The 14,600-nt window shown below is 40.3% G+C and overlaps 1 non-coding gene across 1 annotated transcript; it reads left to right on the top strand.

Annotated features, from left to right (window-relative positions):
• Window positions 1-3,567: 3,567 nt before the first annotated feature.
• Window positions 3,568-3,639, top strand: trnaq-cug (transfer RNA glutamine (anticodon CUG)). The gene has a single exon. It is a non-coding gene; the product is annotated as a tRNA-Gln (tRNA).
• Window positions 3,640-14,600: the final 10,961 nt, after the last annotated feature.

Below are 14,600 nucleotides of genomic sequence, written 5' to 3'. Positions count from 1 at the left end.
AACACTTTAAATGTATAAACAAAGACATGAATATTTAAATACACTGAAAGGGCTTGGTTGCGCAAAAAAGCAAGACTATGTTCCTGATTTTTTAAATTCTCTGTTGAGCACCTCTGTGTGTTTACAGAACAGATGACTGATGCCAAACAAATCATCACATCAGTTAGTCAAGTTCAGCAACTCTAATTCAGGTCACATCAGTGGCATGTATTTAACATGGGCACCTAAAGTAACTCATGAATGTGTTTTGTTATTTATACATTTTTATGAGGACATGAAATCGTATCTATCAGTGGAGCAGACGTCCTGATCTCCTCTTTGATTAAGAGAGAGAGTAAACAGGATCTTTCCTCATCCCTGTGTGTTACTCCATGTTTACTCTTACGTGTGTGTGTCTAACTGGGAGTGGTGATCCAGTTTCCTCCTCCTCACAACTTATATAGAAGCCAGGGACAGCTAATCAGCTCCATTCCACCTTGCAAGCAGCAGTATAAAGACCTTCTCCTTCTCTCAACTCAGTGTGTCCAAGTGGTACTTGCGCTGTGGCCAATTTACCTACTTCTGGTTCTTAGCGATTCCTTGTGTTTGTGTTTTTTCCCAGCTAATCCTGTTTCCCTGTGCCTGTATCACTCTGCTTCCATGGCTTGTGCAGCGCGGATTACCTGTCGTGCCTCTGCTGCCTGTGTCCCAGCCCGTCCCTTGGATGAACTAGTTTAAACTGTAACCTCGTCACTGTTTCAGAGTGTCAGGATTCTGTGTTTGGGTCCAGAATTACTATCCAGGGGGGTAAAAACAAAGAAGTACTTTATCTGCTGGAGAGACTGGATGATTCCGTGAGCACAGAATTATGAGCAACTAGACAGTTATCATTAATAAGTACCTCTTAAATAATATGTTGAGTAGCTGGAGAACAGAGGTTGCCTCAAGTAAAGTACAATGTTAAATGTCCTCAGTAGAGCCAGTGTTTGGTAGAACTGTGTAGTAACATGGTGGTGCATCATGGCAGATTCCATGGAAGAGGACCCACCACTGATTAACATATCATTCATTGAATCATTATTAGTTTTAGATTCTACACTCTTTAAAGGTAGATGTGAATATTATGTCCCATGTCTGCCCAGATATCCCTAAATCCTTCACACTGCTGCTTTAAAGGTGACACATTTCTGTAATATTACATTTTTTCCCATGTAAGAATTTCAAAAATAACTACCGGATAAAGGGGCTGGAAAGTTCAAGCACACTGCATGATCAGTATCACAGCTTGTTAATACCTTGCTCACAAATCTCTTCTTTCAGATCTTGCAGTGCTCTGCACTTTTGGGGTTTATTTTTGATGATGTTAAGGTCGGGGGAATGTGTAAGGCAGTGGCAAAACCTTCGGCCTGCGCCTCCTGCAGTCGTCCACTGTGGATTTTGAGGTGGACCCAGGATCATTATCCTGTTGTAAAAACCATCCTTCAGCCTTTTTACAGCCAGTTACAGCCACCTGGCATATAATGAATGTTGTGACATATGACACATGTAGAGATTTTGCTGTTATTTAAATACATTTGTATTTAATTGATTCTATCCTCTACTAGTTACATGTTCTCAGAGCTACTGGCTGCAACACACACCCATAACATGATCCACCCACGTCAGAACATTTTGAGAGGCTCATGAAATATTTCTATTTAAACCTAATCAGTTCATAGGACTTGTTTCCAAAAGGCATCAGACTTATTTAAGTGCTGCTTTGCAAACTTCAGATGCTGTGGTGAGGGCGTGTGGTGTCTGAAATGCTACGTGTAGTCTTCCCCATAAAAGAAATTTATCTTTAGGTTTGAGGTCCAAAGGTTTTCTTCCGATGTGACCGCCATGAAGGTCATTTTAAATCTTCCTGGCAGTGTTTTGCAGGCAATGGTCTGAGTTCCCTTGCTGACAATCCCTCGTGAAGTTGTCTCTGAATGTTTTCTTGGTTTTCCAGATGTCAATTCGACCTCCACCTCTCCTGTTACTGTATACTCATCTAATATATATAATAAACATTCAGTTGTCAGTTCTCGAATCCAACGGTCCCGCAATAAATTCTGACTTCAGGAATGTTCTCATGTTCAGTTTTTCAGAGATGTGAATGATTTAAGACTATTGATATGTTGTGGACTATTTGTGATACAGTTCAACTCTACAGCATTTCACAAATAACACCCACCAGTATCATGAAATGCAGTTCTACAGCACTACAGGTTGTGGATTGTAGAAGATTGATTGTCCCTCAGACACCAGCATTACTGTGGAGAGGGTGCAAATGGCTATAACTTCCATCTATAAACTATTCTATAAAGTGTAAAAAAATTGCTTTTCATTGAAGCCAAATGTAAAAGTTCTTCAGAGGGTGTCAGACTCTCCCTGCACGTTATGACCTGATGTATGCACATATAAATAATGTAAAGATGGAATGAGCCCCACTCTCTTAAATCCAACTTCCTCTTTTCATCCTTCCATCACTTCCTCCAGCTTCCATCCTCCTTTCATCTTTTAAAAAATATATACCCATCTCTCTGTATATTTACCGGCTTAAATGTTTTATATCAAGCTGTGGCACGATGCTTATAGTGAATAGTGGAGCCACTGTTAATGGAGGCGGCTAATGGCCGAGGTCAGGCTGTGGAGATGAGAGAGGACAGAAGTCATGTGAACAGTAAATGGATAAAAACCTTACAGCTGGATAAAAAAGAAAATACAGCACTATGTGAACCATGCTGATGCAGCCTCTGAACATTTTTTATTTGAAATGATGCTAAATGATATTATCAACAATGTGTTGTCTTCGGTCCCACTGTTGAACCTGGAAATGGTTTGTTGGAACTGTGGGGTCTGAAACATCAAATCTAATAAAGCCAAAGCAGAGATGTACAAGAGTTGTGCTGTAGGCAGAGGCAGTGGTAATAAGAAGCTAGAGGGGACAACATTTTCCAAAATTATAGTGGAAAAGCTTTTTTTTTTTTTAATTACTTGACCTGCTGATTGTTAAACCTGCAACCACCTGACCCTTATAAGAGTCAACCCACACCATCCGATCCACACAAATATGAATTAATCAACCAGCTGAAACTGACACAGACACACACACACACATGCACAGTATGAACTTATCTTTAAGATATACCTTGTTGCCTCTCAGTGGAAGCTTATTTAAAGTGAGTTCACAGCCAGTGATCCGAGTTCAAGTCTCAGTGGAACTTGAGATGAAAAAAGTAATTTAGCCCGTGTTCATTGTGAATGACTATTGACCTCCTGTCCATTAAACTGTCCAACTCCGAAAGTAAAGAACATTTTGCAGCTTTCATCAGCTTCAGACTCAGGTTTCTCACCCTCCTGAAGATTAGGTATTATTATGAGGTATTATCTCCCTCTTTGGCAGCTGAGTCATATGTAACACTAACAGCATCATATTATGGATGATGGCTGGCAGCTTTTATCACATATGCTGCAAACCAGAGCTGTTTATCACAGTCAAACAGGTTCTCATCTGGTGGAGCTACTGTGGAATGTATTCTGTAGACTCTGTATCTTGTATGCGGTGGTTCCATGGTGTAATGGTCAGCACGCTGGACTTTGAATCCAGTGATCCGAGTTCAAGTCTCGGTGGAACCTTGTAACACTTGTTCAGCCCGGTGCATTATACTTTGATACTAGACTAGAGCATTTCAAAGTCTCTGGCAGCTGTTTATGTGTATAAATATCTATGGGTTTACAAAAGTGAACGTTGGTTGTTAACATTTTGGAAACCACAGGACATTAGGCTGCTTTTGAAAGGTTGCTGCAGATTTTAGATGGGACACACAGCTCTCTGTGCCCCAGACACTCCCACTTTTATCTACAGCCAATACGTATTGATTTCAATTTTTTAATCCAATGTGATTGGTCGATCCTTGACGCTGTCTCGGGTACACCCGCCGTCACTGAGTGTCTTCGGCTGTGAGCTGACAAGATATGGCAATTTCAAATGAAACTGCGGCAAATTCTGTAATTTCTTTACAAAAACACTCTTTCACAAGAATAAAGAGGAGAAAGGAGCTTGCAGATGTAGGATTTGTAGATTTAGCAGCCGGCGAGTGATGAGGATGAGCTTACGATCTTATTTCTCCTAATCTTGTTGATGAGAAACAGAGTTGGTTAACTGGATGTGGTGTAATTAATGTCTTTAATTTATTTATTTTTTAAGTGTCGGCATGGAACACCTCTCTGAAAAATGCAAATGGCATGAAAGTTGCCACAGTCACTTGCTCAGCAGTTCGATGAAGGCTACAGGATTGGCATATAGTGTGTTCCAGTACAGTGAGACTGTGTTTTTTTGACTGTCATCTACACTCTCCACGTGGCTTTAACCAAGAAACACGACCCTGAAATGTTACAGTGTCTGTACTGCATCAAATCAAATTTTATTTGTATAGCCCAAATTCACAAATCACATTTTGCCTCAGAGGGCTGTACAATCTGTACAGGGAGTGACACCCTCTGTCCTTAGGCCCTCGGTTCGAGTGAGGAAAAACTTGCCCACAAAAAAACCTTTTAACAGGGAAAAGAAGGTGGAAGAAACCTCAGGGAGAGCCACAGAGGAGGGATCCCAGGACGGACAGACGTGCAATGGATGTCACGTGTACAGAACAAAGCAACAGAAACATATTGTACGATTACAATGAAAGACAATGATTACAGTAGCAGTGGTGAGCAGTGGTGGTAATATGTAACAATGCTACAATAATAAACAAGTTAATATTAATGTCATGGAATAATGAGTAATAGTAATAACAAGAGTGGATGTCAGGCAGGGCCATGGCAGTAGTGGGAACCACGATCCAATACAGGGAGCAGCCATGATCCATGAGAACCTGCTGGACACGAGAGCACAGAAACTCCAGGGAAGAGATTTAGTTAGTAACATGCATTAATGAGACATGTATGTTTAGAGATGGGGATGATGATAGAGAGAGAGAGAGGGGTGGGGGGGTGGGGGTGTCCTGGCATAATGGATTATAAATGATTGTCTGGGTGCAGAGGGATGTTTGACAGATGTCAAGGGCTCTTCTGACATAGCTCCCTGTCGGCTATCATCAAAACCTTTCGATTTGACTTCAGATTATTATTGACATTTCCCCACATTCTTGTGGCGCAAATTCAAGCCAAGGCCTGCACATATGATGTTGATTGGGTTATAAGATGTCATCCAATCTTTTTCTTTTTTATATGATTTACGAAACCTTCTGCAATAAGTAACATTTGAACGAGTGAACATCTGGTTATTATCTGGACATTTGATCTTGTAACTGTTAGATTGGGTTTTACACATCTGGAAAGCCATGTGGACAGCTGGCTCTTCATAGCATTTCAATTAAATAAATCACAGTGCTCCCTCGCTTCTGTAATTCGACGAATCCTACAATATGTCTAGTTCTTTTTATAAGCTCAATATTCTCCAATTGTTGATGTTCTGTTTGAATCTCTTAAATTCCCTTTTCAATTTGACTTGTTAATCGAGACTTTGCTTTTTTAAATCGTGAAGAAACAGCAGTAATATCATTCCCTCGTCACAGCTTTGGCCCTTTCCAGGGAATAGCGAGGGAAACAGAGTCATTTATGTTTGAGATAAGCTGCTGAGTCTTTATCCATTTCATGTTGGATTGTTTCATGATTTAACAATAGGAAGAAAAAAACATCTCCGACATTTAAACTGTTTACTTGTGCGTATCTTTAAGGTGATCGGGACATAGTCTGATAATAGGGTCACCGTTACACCCACTAATTCTGATTTGTTCCAGATAATAACAACATATCCAGCCTCGAGTGGTATAAAATCCTTTCCTCTGGGGTGTTACTGCCACATATCCACCAAGCCCAGTTCACCCATCATTCCTTGGAGGGAGGTCGGTGTGTGACAAAGTCTGCACTTACATCGTCTTACCTGCCATTCATGTTTCAAGACGATGCAGTATTTTAAAGAAAAAAAGAACACAAAGTGACTCAGCATGAGATAAAATTGCCTTCAAGCAGCTGAACTGTGCACATTTTTCAATGTAAGACCATCAGTGAATTTCTTTCAAGCTGGCCTGAAAAGTTTACAACAAACTTCTTGAATAGCTCTGATCCCAGAGGCTTTGTGCTACCCTGCTCAATGCATAGCAAGCAGCTTGTTGCTACTTACACTGTCTGACACCTCCTCACAAGGATCACTCTGTTTAATATAAATGTGTTTGTTCCTTTTGGAAGAAATATGTTAAATTTGAACAGTCTCCGGAGTCAGCAGATTAAAATACATCTACAAGCGGAGATGCGCGGCAGCTGTCCACTCCGTGCTTGGCAACCAAAAAGCTTTATAATGAAAAAACTCAGTGACGGGCGCGGCTGGTGAGAGATTCACAACATTCATTGGGGAAACAGTGCATTCAGCTGGTTATTGGAGCAAACTCATGGACCAAGGACAAAGATTTTATGTTGTTCAGTGGCCAATGAGACAAACCTCCTCGTGAACAGAGGGATGTAGAGCACAGAGAGTGAATGTCAGAGCCAAGAATATTTGCGGTCAGTCAGCCTCCCTCCACTGTGACCCAGGGGGGAATGTAATGAAGAGTAATAAGAGATGAGATGGGCTGAGGAAAGAAGGGATCAAACTTGAGTTGTTGCACAGAAAACCTGACATGTCCAAGAGAATAGCTAATGAGGAGACATGCAGGACCTTCAAGAAAGCAGGCCAGAGCAACTTTCTCTCTCTCTCACTCACACACACACACACACACGCAAACAGTAAGGGGACAGAGGGAGAGGATAATATAACTGTTAATGAAGATGAAGAGCCTTGCAATAGGTTACACGCCACATTTGCAGCATCAGTGGTATGAAAACCTTCTGTGGGTCTTGGGCATTGATAAAAAGTCATGGTTAATCCTAAATCACCCCACACTACACAGTGAGACAGAAAGAGACAATCAGTGACATGAGAATTGCATCATCTCACTTTTGAAATTTGACAGGGCAGGGAGGTTTTTCTGGCATTGCTGTTTAGAACCCATACAGTTTCTTTCACTCTCCCAAACACTGGTGCAGTGGGTGTCCTAAACATGCCTGTATGGAATGGGCCTGTGGTTATGCTGGTTGTAGCTTTTCTTTTTGAAACTGTAAAAGTTAACTGAAGTAATTGAGACCTGCAGCAGGACCCAGCCTTCAGAGCCCTGACGCCACCGCCGCTACACAAAGAACTGCTCACCGGTACATTCAAAGTTTGACGTTCGGCTGACAGACAAGCAGACAGAGATTTTTGGAATGTTAGATGGTTAAAGAATGTGTATAGTATTTCGATATTTATGTGAATTTCTTAATGCAGAGATCTTGATGAAAAAGTTAGAGGATTGATATTTGGTGTGTGTAATTTAGAGCAGCTTGATTGAATTTGAGGGGACTAATGGGCATTAGCAGAGGTATGTGCTCTAACTACTTTAACTTGCTGAGTAGTGTTGTCAGAACTTGTCAAATTTGCATTCCTGGTCCATTAGTATGACTAAAATCCTTTCGGGAGCATCCCCTGCTCGGTATTGTTGTTCACAAATTGCTCTTGAGTTATACAGGTTATGAATTTAAAAGCCATTAACTAATAGGCAACTCTGGTAAAGACATAATTTATCAGTCAATACAGCACTGTAGCATTTCTTACAGAAATAAGCCTTTTATTGTTAAGATAGGTTAGATGTAAATGCATACATTCATAATTACATTAACAAATATGTGTGTGTAATGCTGGGATTGTTTGTGGCATGTTTCTGGACTTCTTGTGAAGGAATTTTGGACCATCCTGTCAGTGCCTTTCTCATTCCACTCACACTCCTTGTTCTCCAAGCAATACCCAAGGTCAGGTTATAGATAGAGGGCCAAATACCAGCACATTGTAGTGTCTACTCTCATGGAGTTTCATATCTAATTCAGATGCCCCAGACAGAGAGGCACCAACTCCAACTCTTTTCTAACTTGTATCAGTAGCAGGACGTAAGGACACAACAGGATTTAGGTATGTATACTTTAAACTTAGCTATCCAATAGGATGCGAACACCTTCATGTAACATAGAGAGAGATAGCAATTCTAGTCTTTCTTGGATGTGCTGTTGGAATGGGTGACACAGGGTGAGGGAGATATTACTATTTCACATTATATTTATTATTATTATTCACACGGAGTACTCTTTTTATAATTTTTTACAAAAACACTAGTGAGGCAGCTTCCTACAATAGTGTTCAAATAACGTTATGTGCTCAGTGATAACATAGACTTCATAAAAAATTATAAGGTAGATGTATTAAATGAAACAGTGTAGAAAACAGCAATTCATTATTTAGTGACAAGTCTTTATTTTGGGGTTGAAACCTCTCTTGACTTTTTTCATGGGACTAGTTGAGCATCGTCAGTACAATTGCATTATTTATGGTTCTAATGTTAAATACGTCCACTTTGCATCCATTGCTGTTTGTCAGACATTTTTAAAATGCAGTTGAATACAGGCTACCTACTCACATTTTAAAATGAATGAATGGTGATCTACAACTTAAAACTGTTAGGGCAAGAATACTAAGTGAATGCTGTGCCTCCCTCTGCAGCTCCTCTGATCTCCAGTGGGGGAGAACTTGAAGGAAAGTAAACATATTTCAATGAAAGTGCCACGGGGGGGCTGTTCAGAGAGAAACCCCCTGATGGTATAATCACTGCTGGTGGATACCTTTGAGGTGACATCTTTGTTTCAGTCTGAGATGGCTGCCACTTCATTGTTTTTGATGATGCCTTTATCACTCTGGAAACTTCCAGCTGGTTCCCTATGGCATTCACAGCAATGTGAAGAGAGAAATCTAAAATAATCTCTTTAAGCGTATAACACTGGACCGTACGTTATGAAAAGAAAGGAGAAAATGGCATAATAAAATGAATTAGCAGCATTTAAAGCGATGCTATAGTTGCACCTAGGCAGACTATATAAAAAGAAACAGAATAGCAGTTTTTATTCCTGACACAATCCAGACTTGATGTAAATTCTAACAGGATCATCTGAGCTCCAGATTTCTTCTATGCCACATTTGTTGATCTGTCAATCAGCTCCTGAAACAGCATGGAGGCTCTCACTAGCAGGTCAAAGACAAATCAGGATGTAGCCATAGCCTCACTGGCTCTCTTCAGTACTGCTACTGCTGCATAAACATGATTCAATACACAGCCCAGCCACTGAGTCCAGCATATAGACACACCAAATGCTGCATATGCTCCTGAATGGAGCCATGTGCTTAACATAGCTGGACACCGCGCCGCACTCTGGGCAGAGGAGATGAGACACTGTGTCCTCCTCAGAGTTGTGAGCAGGAGGAATAAAATCCAGCCAAAGTCATAACTCTCGATCTAAAGCAGCGAGGGATGCTTTCACCCATAAAGCCGGGTTAGCCAAACATGCACACGCTGGACTACCACAATCGTGTCTGACAGCTGAAGACTGAGAGTGCGGAGTCAGAATCAGCAGCATGAATCCATGCACCTGACTTTTTGTCAACAAACATTAAAATGTCCATCTTTCACATTATTGTTTTTTTTCCCCCTGGACAAAAAATGTACACAATTTATCATAGCTCTAGCTCTAGATTAAATGTTTACTGTCGTGTTCAACCCTTTGGCCAAAGTTTACCATCTTATAATGGCTACACACTGTACACTATAATAATACTGCAGCTGCAATAGGTGAACAGGAGATATAAATAACATATGATCATCAAATATTTGTATTTTTTTCAGCTTACCAGATATTGGTAGACAGACCAAAGAAAACAAATTTGGAATCTGTTCCGAACAGATGTAAATTCTATTAATTAATAGTTGAGAATTCTAAATCCATTGTACAGTGTGTCTGCCAGGAGCTTCCTCAGGCTGCAAAGAAAAATGCTGGGGGACAAAAAGAGAGACAGCAAAACAACAGAAAGGAATTTAAAGTAAAACAACAAAAGAGAAGAAACAGCAAGATGCAAGAGGATGGAATGTAAAACAGAGCTCCGCATGCTTTTCATATCCAGGGGATTGTTGGCCTTTGTCGATACTGATGCTAAAGGAGGAATCAGAAGGTCGAATATGGAAGAGTGCAAATGCCTCAGTCCATAAATTCTGAGAAAGAGCTAAGATGCTACAAAAAGCTGCTTTCAGACCTGCACTCAAATCCAAATAATCTCCGGACATTCTCCAAATGGGCTGTGTGAGGCTGCAGGAGGTTCTTCTGGTAAAAACTCTGGAGAAAGTCCAAAGGTGAGAACATTTTAAGAGATCCTCCGCAGGATTTAACACGAGTGGGTGTGTCGATGACATTTCTAATGCAACACAAAAACGATTGATGCAACATCACAGACGAAAACTAAGAAAGATAAGCTGTTAAGTTTCTGACAGCGTCTAATCGATTGTTCTTAAAACTAGTTATTGACATTGAGGAGTGTGTTCGCTTCTGTTCGTGAGATAATTCTCTTTGAGGCTGATTTCAAAATTCATCTCATTAGTTATTCATTGGAAGCGCCATGCTAAATGCACCATCTACTCTAAGTACAGTTTGGGGAATTGCATTGTATGCTTTTGTATGTGAATGAATGGGAGCAAGACAGAGGCATGAAAAGCAATTACAGAAGTTTGTGGAAAGGAAGCTATGCATAAAGTGACTGATTTATTCAAATGAGATCATGGTCGGATAAATGAAAAGAAAGCAGCTGAACTTACGTGTGTGTGTGTGTGTGTGTGTGTGTGTTTATGTGTGTGTTTATGTGTGTGTGCGTGCAGCTGACAGCAGCCAACAGCAGCAGACTTTAATTTCCAATCAGTTAGAGGAGTTTCAGCAGAGTCTCTCCCCAAAGATCCGCACTATGGCCTTCTGGCTTCCCAAACAGGATGAGGAAACAAGAGGAGAGGTGGGCAGCGCCAATAAAAATAAAGGAATAGTTCATAATTTAAAAATGGCAGAGTTCTGGCTCTATCATTACTGTCACTATTACTCTGTAAGTAGACAGGCAGCTTTTTATGGTCATGCTTAACTGTACAAATCAATACATTTACCTCAAATCTTGCTGATACGACACAGACCCAACAATTATTTTTTGTCCTCATGAGATTGAGACCTTTAAAGGTCCAGTATGTAAGAAATGTAATGTAGAATAATCCTCATGATGTTTTCACTAGTTTGTTTCATCTAAATTGTATGAATTGTAGTTTTCTTTACCCAGAAAAGACCTTTATATTTAAATACTTTATATTTACATCGAGGGGACCCTCTCTACAGAGGCCACCATGTTTTTTTAATTAGTCCAGACTGAACAAACTAAACAACTTTTGAGTTTTTATGACAACTGAAGCTACCACAGGTTATTTTTCATGTTTCAAGGAGAGGATGAGGTGAGGGGCGTTCAGCTGCAACATGCAACTTCAACACTAGATATCATTAAATACTACACACTGTACCTTTAAGTCCAGTTCTATTTCTGTTTAAGTCCCACTGTATTGTGGAAAAGGCCTCCTGTGCTTTCTAGTGATGCTAACAGAACACATCGGCTTCCATGGGAAGTATGCAATCATCTTTTTTTTGCAGATATTATGTTTCTGTTCCTATTAATCAAACTGTTTCTTCAAAGTGAGAGTGCTACATTCAATTTAGTAAGATTACAGAAACGAATGGTCATTTCTAAGCTTTCAAAATCCAACTTTTATTTAATGTTACTTGCAGTGGGCGGCAGGATTAACTCCTTTTTTTAACCAATTTCCATTCTTCAGGAAGCAGAGTGCTGAGTGAGGTAGAAAAGATTTTACTCTATAACTCTTACCCTTTGTAGGAGAGGGAATCAGACAGAGGTGTCAAAAGAAGCCTGGTATAAATACCCATCTCTGGTGATCAGTAGACAGAGACAGCTGTGAGTTTATTTATAAGGAATAATATGGCTTGACATTTTTATTTGCTACTGGATTAAAGATATTTTACTGGATTCAAAAATACATTTCATGGTTATTATTTTTGGAATATTTCATACTTGCATCTGTATTTTACCCATGGCTTCATCTGTTCGTAAATGATTCGGTGATTTCCGTCTACCCCTTTGGTTTTTTTTTTAAGGGCGGCCTGAATACACTACAGTTGAATGGGTGTTTGAAGGGCTGGATGGCCAATACTCCTACATCATATAGAGAAGTGGGACAACACCACCCCTTCACAGCCACATGCAAAGCGAAGGCGTAGGGCTAAGTAGTAGGGCTAAGGGGTGAATTGTGACAGGGCATTAAAACAATCAGGGATTGGAAACAAAATCCCACGGGACTTAAAGCATCTGTACTTGCCAGATCCAATTATCTGGTGCTTTAATATGGTCACTGACCAACTGCTGGGAGTCAGAGGGAATGCAGAAAGATAAAATAAAAATTGAGGGGGTTCATTTGTGCTACTGCATGACCAGCTTTTACTCAAGGTCAAGCCGCATGAGAAAATGTATCCTTTTTTTACAGTCAGGCATTTCTTTGACCTGGTTGTGAGAAGAAGAGAAGGAGAGGGTTAAAGAAATGATTGCCCAGACTCAGGGTGGTCGAGGTGAATGGGTTGACAAGGGTGAGATGAGCAGAGATGATGAAGAGTACGTGCCAATAAAGAGGAGACCTATTGATCCACAGGCCAATGATTTCAAAATAAACAGGTTATGTGATTTGCTAAAGATTGCGAATGCAGGTGCAGGGCGGAACGATGCAACTCAATATTGTCGTCTGACCCATGGTTCTCTCCTGGGTCTTTTTTTTCACGCCTGCATTTTCTGTCTTTCTGTCTTTTGTTATGGATCATGTTGAGACACCTGCTCCTGAAAGGTGCCAAGAACGTAAACTGATTCAAGACTTTACTTACAACAACTACAGTTTTGTTTATGTGGTCTTGTCAAATATTTCAGTCTCGAGATATATGTGACCTATAAACAACGCACGCTGTATACCTTTTGGAGAGCCTTTTAGAAATGAAGAATGTTAATTGATTTCTGTGTATGTAGCCGCGGAGCTTGAGCTGCTTTGCCAAGGTTCAGGCTGAGCAGTTTGAACCATGCACTCTTTCTAAGTAGTTGGATTTTGTTGCTATGGATGCAGAGGTGAAGCTGTGCTGCTAAAAAGAATGTTCCTGTTGTTTGATTCTCTGAGTTCTTTTCTTTTTGTAATTTTGTCTGAGCAACACATGTACTGCAGAGCACTGTAAATAAAAAAAAAATTCACCTCTAAGAAAACAGCAAATCTGCTGAGACTGGTCTGAGTACCATCTTCTATCTATCAAGGATCCAATATATACGCCCAGCACTTCTCAATAATACACTGACAAATCATCTCAGAGCTCTCAGAAGATAAGTCTCCTCTCCTGGCACAGAGATTACACCGTTCAGACCGTGCAACATCTGTCCCTCTTCAACCAGAGGCTCCAGAGCAGAGGTGGTAGCTATCTCCAGTCGTAGTTTATGAAAGATCTTTTAAAACTTTCTTGATACACTTCGTTTTCACATTTCTCGATCAATGAATTTCAGGCAAAGCATTTCAGAGAGGTTTTAAAATGAATGGCTTTCAAACTCATTCGGTTAGATATTAGAAAGACCTTGTCCAGGTCTTTTCTTTGTGTGGTGGGCGGATTCAATCAATCAATGACGTTTTCTTATTTGTGTAGCTCATATTCACAAATCATGATTTGTCTCAAAATAAAACCACAGTAATGAGAAAAGACAGTGTCTAATAAATTGTGAGATGTATCAAGGTTAAAAGTATTTCTACATCAGAACATGTCTGACAGAGATGACAATTGTATTGCAAGAGGTATTGCCAATAGTACGAGTAGGCATATTGTATATATTAGCAATCTAGTTGGAATAATAATTCACCACCATGATCCATGATCAGCTGCCACCAGGATCATCATCCATGATCACAGTCAGGAGCAATGACCCACCAGCTTGACTCATTGTTGGTTGCAGTTGGCAATTATTGTTGCAGCTATCTCAGAAGAGTCTTATTTTTCATTTCTGCTTCCAGGTGATTTTATTTTTTGCAAAATAAAGTAGAAAAGTGAAGCACATAAATGGTCTGTGTTTGTATATAGCACTTTTCCAGCCTTGATGGCAACTTAAAGTGCTTTACAGTTCTGTGAAGAGCAATTCAGGGTTCGGCATCTTGCCAACAGCACTTCAGCATGCAGATGGGAAAGACGGGGATTGAACCGCTGACCCTCTGGTTGGAGGAAGACCGCCCCTACCCCACAGCCACAGACGAAGAACATTTTTCATATTTTCCTGATCTGTTATTGACCATGAAAAAGAAGATTTCAGTTTTGAATTTGGTATTGTGAAATTACTTAACGTCAAATCAACCAAGGACACATGGACCAGCAGCATTAGCAAGGACAAAGCTGTGGATGAGAAATAATTATCAGGAGGAAACTCCGCTCTAACTAATGGCTGATAATAAAAAAACACCCCAGGGAAATACATTTTAACATTGATGTACATAAGAGAGTGGACACTGAGTTGCTCTACGCTTTACTACCACAACTTGTATCTGTGA

This window comes from Paralichthys olivaceus, chromosome 23, assembly GCF_024713975.1.
Source record: "Paralichthys olivaceus isolate ysfri-2021 chromosome 23, ASM2471397v2, whole genome shotgun sequence".
Taxonomy (NCBI): Eukaryota; Metazoa; Chordata; class Actinopteri; order Pleuronectiformes; family Paralichthyidae; genus Paralichthys; species Paralichthys olivaceus.
The sequence above is the reverse complement of the archived record's forward strand: the minus strand, read 5'-3'. Positions and strand labels throughout refer to the sequence as shown.